The 16,152-nt window shown below is 43.3% G+C and overlaps 1 pseudogene; it reads left to right on the plus strand.

Moving 5' to 3' along the window:
* The first annotated feature begins 14,685 nt into the window (after nucleotides 1-14,685).
* On the plus strand, nucleotides 14,686-15,880 carry LOC112309154 (survival of motor neuron protein pseudogene; annotated as a pseudogene).
* Nucleotides 15,881-16,152: the final 272 nt, after the last annotated feature.

Consider the following 16,152-nt stretch of genomic DNA (forward strand, 5'->3'; position numbering starts at 1 on the left):
ATTGGTAAAAGTGTCTGTGAAGGGCCACATAATGCATATTTTAGGCTATGTGTCTGTTTCATATTCTTCTTTGTTATCTATTTATTTTATATAAACCTTTAAAAAGCAAATGCTGTTCTTCGCTCAAGGGTCCTACACAAAAACTGGCTGAGGGCCAGATGCAGCCCACAGGCTGTAGTTCGCCAGCCCCTAGACCGGTGCGCCAACTGAGCTGAAGGTCCAAGGTGGCCTCACTCACATGTCTGGTGGTTATTGACCCTGTCCACTGAAGGCCATGATGCTCCTCCTAGGGGATTCTTCATTCTCTCATCAGCTGGAGAATGCGGCTTCTTACCCTCCTTAGGCTACACTGTCAGTCTGTGGGCAGCATCCAAGAGCGTGGAGGCGCAAGCTATCAGACTTGTTAAGACATGGCCTGGGGAGTCAAACAAAGTCACTGAGCCACATTCTGTGATCAGAGGGAGCCACGAGGCCAAACCGGATTCAAGGGCAAATAGACTCCTTCTCAATGGGAGGAGCCGCAGACGTTATGGCTGCAGGTAGCAGAACTAAGTGGCAGATTTCTACTGTGTGCACCACCAACGGAGATCAAGGGCTGATGCTAACCTTGACATTAGATTGGCTCTGGAAGCCTCACTAAGATAACTTTAAATTGAGTCATAAATGGAATTTATAATGTATAATGGCAGCTATTGTTCTTACTCTCTCCTTTGCCCATTCTGCCCCAGACTGCTTCCAGTCCTGTGAGCATGCACGCATTTCCCTCACCACTTGTTTCCAAGTGTCTCTGCCACGAGACCGTCAGCTCCCAGGAGAACAGACCATGCCCCACCGCTCTGCCTGGCTGGGTATATCTTCAATAGATATGTACGGATTTTTTTTTTTTTAGTACTGAAACAAATAAATAAATGTATCTTTATTTGCAGAAAACCCGACTGTATACTTAGACAACTCAAGGAAGTCCAGATAGACTTAAATCTAAACATGAATGATAAAACATTAAACTTCTAGATGAAAAATATTCAAGTATCTTCAAGATGTTGAGATAAGTAACAATATTTTAAATAAGACACAATAAGCACCAAACAGAAAAGGTTGAGCAATTGGGTGTCATTAAAATTAAGGACTCTGCTCATCAAAAGACTCCAGCGAGAACGGAAATGCAGCTGCACACCAGGTAACACTATTCACAGTGCAAGTGGAAGTCCAGGGTTCTTATTTTACCAGGTACTTCTCCTTTGTAGCGCTGCTCACAAGGGGCAGTTTTTTGTTTATTTGTGTAATTTTCAGGTTAGTTATCTGCCTTACCTAGGTCCAAAGTTCCATGAAAGCAGTAATGTTCCATGATTTTACCCGCCATTCTGCTCTACTGTCTGATACCACGCTTAATCATAAAAGGCAGTCAGTCAATAACTGCTTGGCGAGTGAATAATTCTAATTTAAGCCTAATACAAAATCAATGAAAAATCAAAATGGAAGGTTGTATTTGTGCATTTAATTTTATTAATAAGATAATTTTTATTTGCTCATCTCTGTCTTCTACAGCATGAAAATTGAATATATTTAAAATTTTACCAAAAAAAAGCAAAACGAATGATAAACAGAAAAATCTTAAAAAGTTGGAGAGTGGCCTGCAGAGTAAAGACATGAAATTTGAAGACTTGAACTATATTACAAAGATTATTTAGGTTTATTGAAACCTAATGCACTACCCCTCAATAATTACTGAAAGCATGATACGTACGAAATTAAACTGACTAGCCTCACTGAGGTTTTAAGCCAGGTTATTTGTTTATTTCATGAAGATAAAACTAGTTTAAGACTCTAGCTCTACCTGTAAATTCCAGAACAGTATGCATCAAAGAGTTACATTTCACATTCAAATACTGTCTAATCAATCAGATGTTATACTTAACAGTTTTCCAAACATATCAACAAGTGTTAGGAAGCAATATACTTAATGATAAATTTGAACTAGCAATCACCTTTAAGGATATATTACATTTTAACTTCAGATTTGTCTGCAGATGAAAATCGCAAACTATAACAACAGTTTGTAATATATGCCGTGTATGTTCCAAGGCAGAAGTGATTCTGGAGAGGTTTCCAATCTATAGTAAATGCTGCTACTAATTGCTCGGTTGGATTTTTTTCTATGTGTTTTCTCCCAAATCTCATTGTAACTGTGTCTTCTTCCACTTGATGGAAAGCTTTGACACTTTATTATGTTTTGAAGCAGCTGGGGTGTATTTCTAATTGATGATTTGTTATCTTATATTTCTTTCTTGACGGTCCACATTTTTCATTCTCTTCAGCACTTTCCTCCCGCGTCTCCTGTCTTCCTGAACTAGATGGATGGCGATGCTTGTGTGCAGACGTGCAGAGGCAGGCGGTACCTCCCATCCTCCTCTGCTTCCTTCCATCACACTGCACATAGATGCAGGACCAATGCCAGGTGATACGTATGTGGCACTTACACATTAACAAAGTGTGTTCCCATATACTGTATCAGTTGATTATTAATACATCAGTCCTGTGGGATGGACACTATCACCACCTTCATATGGCAGGTGGGGAAGCTGACGAACAAATATTCCAGAATACCTCGAATTCAATGTGCCCATGTCAACCTCAGTAGCTTCCCATGAAATCTGTTTATTCTCCTGGATTCCTGATTTGGTTAAAGCAGCCCTACTTATCAGTCACCCAAGTTTAACCCTCAGTTCTTCCTTCTCCCTTACTTCACACGTCCAGTCAGTCACCAAGTCCCCGTGGGTGCTCTCTCTCTCTCTCTCTCTCCCTCTGAGACCCCCGACCTCCTGATTCCTCTGCTGCTCCCCAGAAAGCCTCTCTCTCACCCGGGTTTGTGCCATAGCTTTCTATCTGCTCTCCTGACTTCCAAGTTGCCCATCTAGTCCTTCAGGATACCACGAGGTCTGTCTTCCTCAAACCCTGATCTTTTTATTAAAAACGTATACCTATCAGTGTGACACTGGTTCATAAGATTAAGTAGGTTTCAAGTGTACATTTCTATGCTACATCATCTGTATATTGCATTGTATGCCCACCACCCAACATCAAATCTTCTTCCACAACCATATGTTTGACCCCTTTTACCCTTTACTACCTACCCCCCAAAGCCCTTTCCCTTTGGCAACCACTTTACTGTTGTCAGTGTCTGTGAGTCTTTCTTTGCTTGTCAAACCCAGATCTCTTCATATACTCCTGTCTACAGGGCAAAATCCAAAGAGCTACAAAGTTCTTCCCAGTCTGTCTGCCCCAGCCTACCAGCTCCTGCTGTTCTGTTTTCTGCTGTGAGTGCATTTTTATGCACTTGTCTTTGTACCCACTGTTCCCTCAGAAGGCAGTTCCACTCCTTCATCCCATCCACCCGAGAAGCATACCCACCTGGCTCACCAAGGCCCACATCTTCTGTAATAGTGATTGAATCACTACTGGGTGGGCGGGGCACGGGGCAGGGAGGAGAGTCTTGTTAAAAGCGAATTCTGATTCAGTAGGTCTTGGAAGAGGCATGAGATTCTGCACCTTAACAAACTGATAGGTGATACTGCTGGTTGGATGCCCACACTTTAAGCAGCAAGAGTCCAGAGCTAGCCTGTCCAATAGAACTTTCTGTGATAAGAAAAATGCTCTCTGTTTTCCAATACTGTTGGCACTAATCACTTGTAGCTACTGAGCCCTTGAAATGTACCTAATGAGACCGAGGAACTAAATTTTTAATTTTACTTCATTCAAATCGAAGTAGCCACAGGTGACTAAGTGGCCACCAGGTTGAACAATACAGATCTATATACATTCCTTTTCCTCCATCAGAGCTTAGCTTCAGCATGGCCCGGTTTCGGAACCCACTATGTAATTTGTGGAACAGAGTGCAAACTTAAAATGCAAGGCCCCTTCTTAAAAAATTATTAAGAATATCAAGACAGCAACAGCATAACATTTAACAAAGCACAGGGCCCCTCTGTGAGTGCACAGTTCCCAGGCCCATGAACGTGGCCCTGCTTAGACCGGTAGAAAAATTGACAAATTATATGGCAGGTAGCTTACAGAAGAGGAAGTCTGCGTGGTCCATAAATATCTGAAAAGATGCGCATTTCCACAGGAACTGGGGAAGTGCGAATTAAAGCCACAGTGAGATATGTGAAGTTGCAGGAACTTGATTGGTAAAGCAGTGGCAGGGTTAAGAACATTCTAAATCTTCTGTTGTCATTTCAACCATCTTCACGTCGTCTTCCCCAGGAGAAGATTCTATCTCAAGGAACCACTTTCCTCATCCATAAGAAGCTACTCCTTATCTGCTAAAGTTTTATCCTGAGATTGCAGAACTCGGTCACATCTTCAGGCTCCACTTCTAATTTTAGTTTTCCTGTGATTTCTATCACATCTGCAGCTACGTCCTCCACTGAAGTCTTGAACCCCTCAAAGTCATCCATGAGGATTGGAATCAACTTCCAAAGTCCTGTTAATGTTGATGTTTGACCTATTCCCACGGATCACAAATGTCCTTGATGGTATCGATAATGGTGAATCCTTTCCAGACAGTTTTCGATGTGCTTTGCCCAGATCCATCACTGTCTATGGCAGCCATAGCCTTATGAAGTGTGTTCTTAAATAATAAGACTTGAAAGTCAAAATTACTCCTTGATCCATGGGCTGTTAGTAAGCAAGGAACCAACATTAATGTCACTGTGTTGTCTTCTATCAGACCTCTTGAGTGACCAGGTGCATTGTCAAAGAGCAGTGATATTTTGGAAGGAATGTTTTTTTTGAGCAGTAGGTCTCAACAATGGGCTTAAAGTACTCAGTGAACCATGTTGTAAGCAGCTGTGCTGTCTTCCAGGCTTTGTGGTTCCATTTCTAGAGCACAGGCAGAGTAGACTTAGCATAATTCTTAAGGGCCCTAGGGTTTTCGGAATGGTAAGTGAGCATTGGCTCCAACTTAAAGCCACCAGCTGCATTAGCCCCTAACGTGAAAGCCAGCCATCCTTTGAAGCTTTGAGCCAGGCATTGACTTCTATCTAACCATGGAAGTCCTAGATGGCATCTCCTTCCAACACAAGGCTGTTTCTGATACACTGAAAACCTGTTGTTCAGTGTAGCCACCTTCATTAATTATCTTAGGTCTTCTAGAGAACTTGCTGCAGCTTCTAAATCAGCACTTGCTGCTTCACCTGGAGACAACTTCTTTCCTTAAACCTCATGAATTAATCTCTGCTAGCTTCAAACTCTTCTTTTGCAGCTTCTTCACTTCTCTAAATCTGATAGAATTAAAAGAATTAGGGTCTTGCTCTGGATTAGTTTTTGGCTTAAGGGAATGTCATGGCTGGTTTGATCTTCTATTCAGACCATGAACTATCTGCATATCAACAATAGGACTCTTTCACTTTATCATCATTTGTGTGTTCACAGGAGTAGCATGTTTAACTTCCTTCAAGAGCTTTTCCTGTGCGTTCACAACTTAGCTGATTGTCTGGCTTAAGAGGCCTAGATTTGGCCTATCTCACTCAGCCTTCCCCATGCTTTCATCACTAGGCTTAGCCATTTCTAGCTTTTGATTTAAAGTGAGAGATGCGAGCTGTTCCTTTCACTTGAACACTTAGAGGCCACGGCAGGGCTGTTCACTGGCCTGATTTCAAGATTGTTGTGTCTCAGGGAACAGGGAGGCCCGACGAGGGGGAGCAATGGGGAACAGATGCTCGGATGAGCAGCCAGGGTGCACAGTGTCTGTTGATACAAGCTCACTGTCTTACAGGGTGTGGTTTATGGTGCCACAGAACAATGACAAAAACAACGTCCAACGTCCCTGATCGCAGACCACCATAACAAGAACCATAGTAATGAAAAGTTGGAAATATTGTGAGAATCACCAAAGCGGGACAGAGACAAGAAGTGAGCCAATGCTGCTGGGAAGATGGTTGCTCGACGCGGGGCTGCCAGAAACCTTCAGTTTGTAAAAGACCAACAATATCTGGGAAGCACAATATTCTGAAGCATAACGAAACAAGGGATGCCTTTAATAAAAAGTAAAAAGCAGAAGTTAATGATCGGAAAAGGAAAAATTAATGCACAAGTAAATAGATCTTTGGAAAAAGTAAACTAATTAGTTCTTTGGAAAAGAAAAATAGACAAACCACCAGTTATCCTGATCATAACAAGAAAAAAGAGAAAAATATATAAAATAAGAAATGACAAAGATGATATAAGGTTTAAAACAGAAGAAAATTTAGAACATTTAGGTGACTTCATTTAACTTCATGCAAATACATTAGAAAACCTACTTGAAATAAATAATGCCTTGGAAAATGAAAATTTCCAAAAGTGTTCATAGTAGGGATAAAAGTGTAAGCAAATCAATTTTCATAGAAGAAACAGAACAATCTCAATGTCCATCTAACTAAAACTAGTTGAATAAATTAGGGAACATTCAAATAATGGAATACTATGCAGTAGAGATCTCTATGAATTTATATAGAGTGCTTTCAAGGAATATTAAGTGAAAAAAGAGCAAGGTATAAAAGAGTATGCATAATATAAACAGTTTTGTAAGAAAAAGGGGGAATTAAGCCTACATATATTTGCTTGTTGTTAAAAGAAGAAATATAAGGATAAACCGGGAACTAATGCAAATGTTGAAAGTGAAGATTCAACTTTTCTGAGCTTCTCTCTTTATACAGGTTTTACTTTTGAACTATGTAAATGTTTCGCATATTAAATTAACAAAAATTTAAAAAGCAAACCCTGATATTGAACCCTGATATTGTTAGGTTAGCCACAAATTAACCTAGCTAATGAAACTATCAAGTTGATACCATAACCACTCAGGAAAAAAAACTAATTTAACTAAGTTTTGAGCATAGTACTCCCTTAATGGAATGTATTTTAAGTACAAAAAGAATTGCAAATAAATGTTGATCTTTTGCTAGTAGGTTTGTGTTTTTATAATATCAGTGAAGAAATTCTGAAATTGTTTTGTGTCGGGGGGCTTTAACGCAGCCCCCCCCCAAGCCGTGGCGATGGTGGCTCGAAGCCTCTGGTCCGTGCAGGTCCTGAAAGTCCTCAGGTCCCTGTTCGGGCGCCAGATGTCGGGGGGCTTTAACGCAGCCCCCCAGGTTCCGCCACGGCCGAAGAAAAAGACTACCAAGACATGATCTGCTTGGGGAGGAAAGGTGGCCGTTTCTCTCAGGGGGAGAAGGGCCCCGAGCCTCTCTCTCCAGGGGCTTTTATTAGGTTCATTCGCATAGGAATACAGACAAATTTCATCGATCATTGTCAGCCAGTAAGGGTTAAACAATACTAAGATTTACAGAGAACTCTGAGGGCTTATTCTGAGTTACAGCCAATTAGTTAGAGGGCCATAAAACTTTAGGCGCCAGACTCATCTCAGGTCTGGACCCTTATCTCTTAAACTGAGGGTACAAATTAAGTAGGTTTCACAGGAATGTATGTATTTTTGTTAGGCCTGATTCCCCAGGGAATCCGCCCCTCCCAGCACAGGACTGCACTGCCCTCTGTTATTGCTTCAGGCTTAAGTCAGGCAAGGGAAGTAAGGCAGCCAAGAGATTAGGAGACTTCTTGCAGACAGAATGAGGACTCAGGCTATTTCAAAGCCGAGGGGCGAGGGTCCATCACCCCCTTTTTCCACAGCCCCCCGAGTCCTTCCCTGCGGGCCTCTTCTGTGACCAGAACCTGTCTTAGGTTGATCCTCCCTTGAGGATTCTTACCCGTCATTGGCTAACTGGCCAAGCTCAGGGCCAAGCAGGGTGAAGTGGGCAGAGGTGGCACACCTGCCAGGGAGACAAGCTTTGTCTCCGTAGTGGCTTATGGTCCCAACTCTGACTCAGCCTTAACCATGAGGGGTTATAGCCTCTGAAACCAGGCAGGGCGGTTCCCAACAGTTTTGTAAGTATTGTAAGTTAGAGACAATTGTTGGAAACCAGGAGGTTTTTTCCTCACTATGGTAGAAGGGTGATAACAGTTGGAATATAAGTTTCAGAAGAATCATGTTTTTTAAAATTTTGTTTGATTTGAATTGGAGATATTGGTATTATTCATGGTTCTTTAAAATTTTTATTTTCTAGCTGTCTCCTGAAAAAGCCTAGAAGAAATAATATTCCCATACCATTGGGCATATCTAGTACACAGATGCTGATTTCTAAATACCATTCTCCACTGAAAGGAACCCAGGTCCTTTAGAGAAACAGCTGATTCCAAGTCTGGGATATGGGGAGTACACAGTGAGTTGGAAACACCTTGTGCTCAAAAGCGAGGAACTGCTCAAAGTTAATGGTGACATGTAAAAGGGGACAGGAGCTAGCTTAAAGTTGCTTCTGCTGGCCAAAATTTGTGATAAGAATAGTGATGGTAATGGATTACATTCTCTTGAGTCAGAAAAGAACCCATGAGTGCTTAGCGACATTCAAAATAAAGACGGTGGTAGAGGCGAGCGTTCTTCTTCCAAAGCTTACCAGCTAATACATTTAGATAAAAACTGCCCTGGCCGTTGTGGCTCCATTGGTTGGAGCATCCTCCCATAAACCGAAAGGTCATGGATTCGGTTCCCAGTCAGGGAACATGCCTGGATTGTGGGTTCAGTACTAGGTTGGGGAACATATAAGAGTCAACTGATGTTTCTCTCTCATATAGATATTTCTCTCCCTCTCTTCCCCTCTCTCTATAATCAATAAGCATGCCCTTGGGTGAGGATAAAAAATATGTAGAAAAATATGAAATTAGAAAAATCAGCATTATAATAATTCAGGCAATTATCATCGATGGATGCTAAAATTATTGGGTGAAAAATGAGGATTATTGGGCAATAGGATATTCACATATCATCATGTGTCAGCCAGCAGATTATTTATTAATTACAATATAGTATAAACACACACACACACACCCCAGAATGTGTTGAGATTGCCATGACATTTATAAAGCTTCAGTAGCCCAGAAATGGGAGATCTTCAACAGTCATCTTTCGTGGAAGAAGAGACTTCCATTTGTCTTTGGGTATGACGTTTTGGAACACTCCTATATCTAGAGACACAAAAACATTTTCCTGAGGGAACCTGAGGCTACCAGAGGAGACAGGTTTAGGCTGAGAAGCTAATCCGAGTCCTTTGTTTTGTTACGTAAATCTGATGTGTCCTGCCACAGAGTGGTATCTGAGCAAAGCCAAGACCCTGCAGAATTGTATCCTCCACAGGAGAAAGGGTTATTTTCCATATTCAAATTTAGATTGTGCTCTGTTTGTTTCTATCACTGGGGATGTGTATATGTTCTTCTTTGTGGAGTAATGCACAGAGAATCAGGGGGAGAACCCTAAAGCTGCAGGAGAAATACCCACTTGATCTTCCGCCAGGACTTTGAAGAAGTGACCAGCACAGAGTGGGTTGCAGATGCACCCAGTAAGATTCCATAACCCGGAATGTGCTGATATTGGCTGCTGATATGCTGTAATCGTAAAGTTTAGGAGTGGGTGGGGCTCAGGGTAACCATAGCCCTGAGGGTTCAGTAGGGACAATTCTTTTGAGAGGAAGTGTAATTCCACTGGCAATAATGCCCTGAATAGTAGTTATAAATTACTGAGGAACTTAAGAGAAAGAAGAACTTTTTCTTGGCTTGGGTCCTCGTTGAGAGTTTAGCATAAACCTTGAGGCATCAAGAGAGTTGGGAGCTGAACAGGGAGGCAGTCAAGGCAGGGCCCCACTGGACGGTGGCACCTCTAAGAGATGCCATTTCTTAGAGCTGTTGGAAGTGAGTACCTACATGAAGCTTCCCCGCCAGCCTGTCTCAGCTTTGCTGCGAGGATTAAGGGTAGGGAGACAGTGGTAAAGGCTGAAGGTGGGGTAGCAGAGATGTCCCCAGTTAGCAAAGACAATGTTTTTCAATGTGTACAGGCCATTAGACATAAATTTTACAGAAGTCAGTTAATTAATGGAGTGTGTATCCATCACTCATTGGTTGTGTCTCCCTCTTATAATAGGTCCAGAATCTCCTATCAGTAATACCAAAATCCCAATGGTTTTTAAATCAGTATTTTTCATAAGTTTACAACTATTTCATTTGGTGGCAAAACTTGACTAAGACTTCTGTGAGATTATTGACACTTTTTATTTATCTCACTTGGTTTCTAAATACTTATACTATTTGCTGCAGAAAATTGATGTGTTTGTTAATAGGGCACTGCCTCAGAGTTCTCTTGGCGGGCTACATGGCAGGGGCCCCGTAAATCTGAGTTCCCAAACCTGTTGGCCATGAGGGGTAAGCATTTAGACCTCGATAAGGGATTGGTACCTGTATTAACTCTCATGCAAGTTGGAGATCCGCCTCAGGGCCCTTTGGGAATCAGGGTCTGTTTCCTTTGATTCTTGGAAATAAATGCCCCCCACCCCCATAACCTTGCTCTAGGATAGAACCTGCACATTGGTGTGTACCACTTGATCACAGATCTTGCCTGGTCCACACACGTTTAAAATACTAAGTTGCCAGCCATTGAAACTCAAGAAGTTACACATACAAGTCTAAATTTCTAGTGACTTGGGAAATTGGAAAGCTAACATTATTTAGTCTGCATTCAGGCAGATTGGAAATTTGTTGGGACTGAACAACAGCTGTTTTGTTCAGATGGGGCAGTTGTCCTTTTTGACACAGTCTCCAGCATTCCCAAATAGTTATCACCTACGATACGATGGGTTTCCACGATTAGAAATCCATCTTCCTTCAAGTCAGTAGTTATTTTTTTTTTTGACAGTGATGAAAAGGGTTGGAAAGCTCACTTCATTTATTTTGATTCCCCTTCTAGGTGCTGTAGACATTTTAATTTTCAATCCTTGCTATATCCCCCAGTGAAAGCTTTTTCCTCAAATCCCTGGAAACCCCATGTGGGTGACCCTCCCAGCTGTCACTCTGACCCAGCAATGACCTTAAGTTGACTTTGGCTCTGGACAGAGCCCAAGACATTTTTCCATAAGAGGCTTGCTTCTCTCCCGACTCAGTCCATGTCCATTTCTTTCTCCAGGCCTGGGAAATCTTAAGAGCTGGCTGTCTTCATTTCACCCTTTCCAATGAGTGCATATCCATCAAACTGTCCCGTAGCTTTTCAGCCTGTGCCAGCTGGTGCTGTTTTCACTCTTTCACACGGAGGTCCTGGCCCTGGCAGGCGGGGTAGGACAGTCTCCTGTGAATGACTGTCTCCTGTGTCTCCGGCTTCGATGAGGTGCCCTTGTTCTGATCCTCCATGCTCCTAAATGATTTATTTCCTGGTTTTCATTGTGTGTGTGTGTGTGTACTGCAGAGATGGCACTTTTGTGAACCTGACCACACAGCTCCCAGGAAGGACCCAAGGCCTTCATCCTGATACGTGTCGGAAAAAGAGCACTGAGCCAGAGGTCAGATCTGGCCTCTGCTCCCAGATACACCCTCACTGGCAGGAAGTCCATGAACAAATCACTTTCCTCTCTGGCTCTTGGCTTTCTCAATTGTAAAATCAGGCGATTATACTGTAGATGTATTTGATATCCTTTTTGTCCTGCTTAATAGGCACCCCCTCCATGGATGAAACATGTTTGATTTATTTGTGTGAGGCCACCCCCTTTTTGGTGTCAGTTGTGGCTGACACTTAATAGAAGACAACATTCCTCTCTTTATCCGGTGCCTGAGGAGTTTCTCACTGGAATCATATACAGTATGCACAGGCACACCTCGTCCTACTGTACTTCTTTACACTGCGCAGATGGTGGCTTTGGTCTGTTTGTTGTTCAGAAACTGAAGGCAAAACCCTCCGGCAGCAGATAGATTATGACTCACTTTATTGCCGTGGTCAGGAACTGAACCTGCGGTTTCTCTGAGGGAGTCCTGTACCCCAGAGGCGGCCTCTCTCCTGGGTGCCGACACAGAGCCTGAGTAAGACCAGATTCAGCATGGCCGGCTGGGGGCGGGAGGCCCCCAACCTTGAGATCAAACCCTGGGCAGGTAAGTGCTCTGCTATAGAGAGGAACAGATGGAAATAGATGGAATTTAATTTCATCATCCCTTTCAGTCCTTCCTGCCGAGGAGTCCGCTCCTGTTCTTGAGGTCAGGTACTGGCCTTCTGCTGGCCGGCTTCGTTTCTCAAGGGCAAGGGCAAGAGCGAGGACCTCGGGTCAGACCTCTGTTTGAATCAGGGCTTAACCACTTAATGCTGTGTGACCCTGAGTCATTTATCTTCTCTCTCCTCGTCTTAAAAATGGGGCAATTATAGTACTTTTTACTTAAGGGTGTCAGGATTAAATGAGATAATGCATGTAAAGCTCTTAGTACAGAGCTCGGCACATACTAAATATCCAAAAGCTTGTGTTTAATTTTATCGTTGTTAGAACATTTTAATTTCCCAGAGCCTCCCAGCCTCTCAGTGAAAAATTATGTCCCATCTCAAGAGTATGACAACAATTTTTCTTTTTTCTCAAAAATTAGCTTATGAAGAAGGCACTCCATTTAACTCCTGCCCTTTGCCTTCCTAGTTCCCACTGACAGCCTGAGTGGATACTTCCGGCTGTATCTAATTAAAAAAAAAAAAAAAGCCACTACTCGAGCTCCATTAAACCTAGAAGAATTAATTCTACACTAAAAGGCCACTGCTTCATTTTCCCTTCACATGTAGCCCCTGATAGAAGCTACAGATATTCTTAAGGACCTTCCAATAAAAGAAGAACATTTCAGTGATCATGACATTTTCATTCCTTTAAAACAATTTTTTTCTGGTACAACAAATTGATATGTTTTACTGACTTCAGGGAGGATTTTTTTGGATTCATATTTATTTTCAGTTTTGAAACCGGAAAGGACACTGGCATTCGGGCTGCCTGGCACTACCAAACCCAATAAGCAATAACAGCGATTGAATATTTATGGGCACTTTATTCAGATGGCTGGAGATCTGAGAAGATGAAGGGTTCATACCCTAACAGACCATCTTCTCTTTTCTTTCCAGGCCAAGGTTTTTATAGCAGGGAATAAACAAGGTGCGGTGAGGGGTTTTGAAATTCAGGGAGGGTCAGGTAGAAGAAACTGCAACATTCCTGTCCTGGGCAGTTAGCTGTTCCTAGGGGCAGGTGGTCGTTTGCCCCTCCCTGAAACACAAAGGCCCGGATGCCTCCACTTGTCCCCAGGTGGTAATCTTTAGCAGTGCCCCAGGAGGTCGGCTGTTTTCCCAGGAGCCAGGGTGGGCCTTATCTGTAGTTTCTGAAGCAAAAGCTTTAACATATACATTACTTGCTAGGCTTATAACTATTTACCTTAAACTAAAATTTTCCAACTCTTAAGTCCCCTATCAGTTTCACATGCAATACTTTAACTCATTCTGTTAAAACAATTCAAACCACGCAGGTAAAATGAAACTGTGAAAGTCCCTCTTATACCATTCCTTCCCCTGCATCTACTCTCCCCCTGGCACCCCCGCCCCCAACCTCGTCAAAATTCCAGAGCCCTTCCGGGAGAAATCACCACTGGCCTGCTCTGTGACTTTTTTCCAAGTCTTTTCCCCCAGGAGCCATTTGAGAGCAGGATCTCCACATGTGTGTAAATGAGTGTGAGCTAGACTTCATGACTTGTTTCTAACCATCAGAACAGGGGAAAAGTGATGGCACGTTACTTCCAAGATTAGGTTACAAAAGACCAGATTCCGTCTTGTTCTCTTTCTCTCTGAGCCCTGCTCGGGGTAGGGGGGTGGGGATGCAAGCTGCCACGTTGTGAGTAGCCCTATGGAAAAGCCACGTGGAAAACAAGATCTCTGGTCAACAGCCAGTTAGGACCTGAGATTTGGAAACAGCCACAAGAGTGAGCTGGAAATACATCCAGCTCCATTCAAGCTCTGAGATAATCATACCTGTGGCCCACACCCTGACTGCAGCTTCCTAAGAGACTAAGATGCCCCTGCTTCCTGGACCACAGCATGGAGACAGTAAGTGTCTGCTGCTTTAAACTGCTGACTTTTGGGATAATCTGTTATGCATCAGTAGATGTGATGGCGAATTGTATGTGTCAACTTGACTAGGCCACGGTGTACCTGTTGGTTCTATTTCACTGGAGAACCCAGAGTAATACAGACTTTGATACCAAAGGTGGTTTTCTTTGATGCCAGAATGTTAAGGATCAGTTTTCTGAACTGGTTCTGAGGTTTCTGGAAATGGCTCTCCAATCTAATTAGATTAAAAGAAGCTAATGACTGTAGTACTGGAAGAGCGCTGATAGGCCAAGATACGATCTGGTGATAGAGATAAGCAAATGTCCGCTTTGGATACCCTTAGTCAACCTCTCATTAGAAGCATGGGCGACTGTGCGTATGATACTTTCAAACATATTTGGAAGTCTAACAGATATCACGAGGTTGGCTGGCTGCTCCTAGCATTGCTGGACAAAGTAGAGAAGGAAAAGTGCGAGGGCGGGAATTCAAATTTCCAGCTCAAGCCTCACCTAAGTGACCTGAAAACTTATTTCTAGGTGCCCTGAAGGACCCTAATCTCCTGCAGCTGCAAGGCTGAGATTGCTGAAAATCAGCTGCTGCTGCATCTTATCCTGTGATTAGCTGAATTACAACCCAGTTAAAACTCCCAGCCTTTGCAGGGTGTCTATTATTAAATTAGGGTATTGATTGGGAAACAGTGGGATCTTGTAAACTCTAATGGGAACATGTGGGAAGACCCTGATGAAGCTGGAGATATTGAGCCCCTACATTCTGGTGAGTCTTCTTTGCCAGTGGAAGAAGACTCCCCACCCCCAGCAGAAGTACCTCTCCTACCTCCAGCCGTAGTAGCAGCCTCTCTACCCCTGTCTGAAGGGAGTAGCCCTGGCTTGTCAGGAAACTGTATTGGCCTCCCGTGAGGCAGTTGCTGTACACAATACAACCCGGACACTGACTCCCCTTGGGCCCATCCCCACTACCCTTCTCAGCTTCTAGACCTATAATTAGACTTGAGTCTCAGCAGGCTCCTAAAAATGAGGTACAGATTATCAGAGGCATGCAGCCAGAGCTGTGCACCCCGCAGTATTCTCTCCGGCAATGCGGGGTGGGAGCGGTGGCAGTTTGCAGAGCCGGAGGACTTGGCGCTGTTCCAGCTCACACAGGCCAGAGTGATGATTCTGACATTTGGGAGGGTACAGGGTTGATAAAACTCACCATAAAGCTGTGGCTTCATGTACGCATGCTCTAAGTTAGGGTGACATTTCTGAAGCTTCAAATAAACCGAAGGCATCCCTAAAAGAAAACGTGCTAAGAAGAATAAACGCCCAGGGAAGTTGGTGATAAATGCTTTGCCATTTGGTTGGAAGAGGGCTGTGTTTACCTAGCTCCCATTGCTTCATTTGATTGTATAAGAGAAACCCGTGTTGTGGTTTACAGGGATGTGAAAATCCAGACAAGAAAACTTGTCTGATCTAGTTTCCCTGAACCCTGAAGTATGGGTGTTAATAGTGTAGCACAGAATGCTCAGGAGAATGAAAATAAAAGTAAATTTCAACAGAGGAAAGTGAGAACTCCCCCCAAGTCTCCTGGAAATAAATCAAAAACCATCCAGTCAAATCTGCTTCACGAAACTATTTTCTCCCTCCACCTCCCCATCCCACCCCCATGCCAAGATCAGGATGGAGACTAGGAAAGCCCGCCTGAAATTTAATGGCCCTCCACTGCCATCACCACCACACTTCCTATCAGTCATGCTGGCTGACTCCATGTCTTTCCGGACCACCAATAATTCTCCCACCACCTCCTGCATGTCCAGATTCTCTTCGTGATGCTGATGCCTTGGGAAGAATGTTAATTCCTTGATGTATGAGTGGCTATCACACTGGTTCCTACAATGTATGGGTTCCAAACAAAATGGAATAAAAGGAAAGTGCTCCAACCTGAAACCAAGAAAGAGATGCAATGCTTAGTGGGTCTCTTTGGATTTCAGAACAACATATTCCTCATTTAGGTGAATTACTCTGGGCCATTTACCCACTCACATGAAAAGCTGCTAGTTTTGAGGGGGGGGCCAGGAAAGAGAAGGCTCTGCAACAGGTCCAGGCTGCTGTGCAAGCTGCTTCGCTGCTCAGGCCATGTGATCCAGCACATCCAATGGTGTTTGAAGTGTCGGCGGCAAACAGGGATGCTGTTTG

Source organism: Desmodus rotundus, chromosome 2, assembly GCF_022682495.2.
Source record: "Desmodus rotundus isolate HL8 chromosome 2, HLdesRot8A.1, whole genome shotgun sequence".
Lineage (NCBI taxonomy): Eukaryota > Metazoa > Chordata > Mammalia > Chiroptera > Phyllostomidae > Desmodus > Desmodus rotundus.